Raw genomic sequence first — 2,517 nt, forward strand, 5'->3', positions numbered from 1 at the left:
GGTTATAGGTGTTTCCATAAGGTTCACCTAAGTAATTCACCTCTGCTATTGCAGGGTTTTCAGGATCATAAGCTTCCTCTGCATAAGAAGCCTCTTAAGTATTGTTGGATGCAGCTTGCATTCCATTCAGACTCTGAGAAATCATATTGACTTGCTGAGTCAATATTTTGTTCTGAGCCAATATGGCATTCAGAGTATCAACTTCAAGAACTCCCTTCTTCATAGGCGTCCCATTACTCACAGGATTCCTCTCAGAAGTGTACATGAACTGGTTATTAGCAACCATGTCAATGAGTTCTTGAGCTTCTGCAGGCGTTTTCTTTAGGTGAATGGATCCACCTGCAGAAGTATCCAATGATATCTTTGATAGCTCAAATAAACCATCATAGAAGATATCCAGGATGGTCCATTCTGAAAGCATGTCAGAAGGACACTTTTTGGTCAGCTGCTTGTATCTTTCCCAAGCTTCATAGAGGGATTCACCTTCTTTCTGTCTGAAGGTTTGAACATCAGCTCTAAGCTTGCTCAGCTTTTGAGGAGGAAAGAACTTGGCTAAGAAAGCCGTGACCAGCTTATCCCAAGAGTTCAGGCTGTCTTTGGGTTGAGAGTCCAACCATATTCTAGCTCTGTCTCTTACAGCAAAAGTGAAAAGCATGATCCTGTAGACTTCAGGATCTACTCCATTAGTCTTAATAGTATCACAGATCTGCAAGAATTCAGTTAAGAACTGAAAAGGATCTTCAGATGGAAGTCCATGAAACTTGTAGTTCTGCTGCATTAGAGAAACTAGCTGAGGTTTCAGCTCAAAATTGTTTGCTCCAATGGTAGGAATGGAGATGCTTCTTCCATGTAAATTGGAATTAGGTGCAGTAAAGTCACCAAGCATCCTCCTTGCATTATTGTTGTTGGGTTCGGTTGCCATCTCCTTTACTTGTTCGAAATTTTCAATAAGGTTGTCTCTGGATTGTTGTAATTTAGCTTCTCTTAGTTTTCTCTTCAGAGTCCTTTCAGGTTCTGGATCAGCTTCAACAAGAATGCCTTTTTCTTTATCCCTGCTCATAAGAAAGAGAAGAGAAAAAGAAAAGAAGAGGAATCCTCTATGTCACAGTAAAGAGGTTCCTTATTGTTAGTAGAAGAAGAGAAGAAGAAAAAAATTCGAACACAGATAGAAGAGGGGGTTCGAATTTGGTGAGTGATGTGAGGAAGAGATGTTAGTAGATGAATAAATAAATAGAATAAGATGAGAGAGAGAGAGAGAGAGGATTTTCGAAAATAATTTTTGAAAAAGGGTTAGTAATTTTCGAAAAGTAATTTTGAAAAAGGTTAGAAATTTTCGAAAATGAAAATCAAAAAATTAAAATAATTAGTTAATTAAAAAGAAATTTTTTTGAAAAAGGGGGAGATATTTTCGAAAAATAGAGAGAGAGAGTTAGTTAGGTGGTTTTGAAAAAGATAAGAAACAAACAAAAAGTTAGTTAGTTAGTTGAAACAAATTTTGAAAATCAATTTTGAAAAGATAAGGAGATAAGAAGTTAGAGAAGATATTTTGAAATCAAATTTTGAAAAAGATAAGATAAGGAAGATATTTTTGAAAAACTATGATTGAAATTAGTTTTGAAAAAGGATTTGATTTTTAAAATCACAATTAATGACTTGATTCACAAGAAATCATAAGATATGATTCTAGAGCTTAAAGTTTGAATCTTTCTTAACAAGTAATTAACAAACTTGAAATTTTTGAATCAAAACATTAATTGGTGATGTTATTTTCGAAAATTTGATATAAAAATAAGAAAAAATATTTTTGAAAAATATTTTTGGAATTTTCGAAAATAACTAAGAAATTTGAAAAAGATTTTGAAAAAGATAAGATTTTCAAATTGAAGATTTAATTTGACTCATAAGAAACAACTTGATTTTAAAAATTTTTGAAAAAGTCAATCCAAATTTTCGAATTTGATGAGAGAAAAAGGGAAAGATATTATTTTTTTTATTTTTGAATTTTTATGATGAGAGAGAAAAACAAGAAAAATGATGCAATGCATGAAAGTTATGGATCAAAACAATGAATGCTATGAATGTCAAGATGAACACCAAGAACACTATGAAGATCATGATGAACATCAAGAACATAATTTTGAAAAATTTTTAATGCAAAGAAAACATGCAAGACACCAAACTTAGAATTCTTTAATGCTTAGACACTAAGAATTCAAGAATGCATATGAAAAACAAGAAAAGACATAAAACATGCAAATGCAAAGATCAAACAAGAAGACTTACCAAGAACAACTTGAAGATCATGAAGAACACTATGAATGCATGAATTTTCGAAAAAATGCAAGATGCACATGCAATTGACACCAAACTTATAACATGACTCAAGACTCAAACAAGAAACATGAAAATATTTTTTGATTTTTATGATTTTATGATTTTTTTTGTATTTTCTTTAATTTTTTTTTCGAAAATCATTTTGAAAAAGAAAAATAAGGATTCCAAAATTTTTAATATGAA

General features: G+C 31.6%; 1 non-coding gene across 1 annotated transcript; it reads left to right on the top strand.

Moving 5' to 3' along the window:
- Window positions 1-415: 415 nt before the first annotated feature.
- LOC148546504 (small nucleolar RNA R71) lies at window positions 416-523 on the top strand. The gene has a single exon (XR_015900997.1). It is a non-coding gene; the product is annotated as a small nucleolar RNA R71 (small nucleolar RNA).
- Window positions 524-2,517: the final 1,994 nt, after the last annotated feature.

Source organism: Arachis ipaensis, chromosome B9, assembly GCF_059453495.1.
Source record: "Arachis ipaensis isolate K30076 ecotype BB chromosome B9, ASM5945349v1, whole genome shotgun sequence".
NCBI lineage: Eukaryota > Viridiplantae > Streptophyta > Magnoliopsida > Fabales > Fabaceae > Arachis > Arachis ipaensis.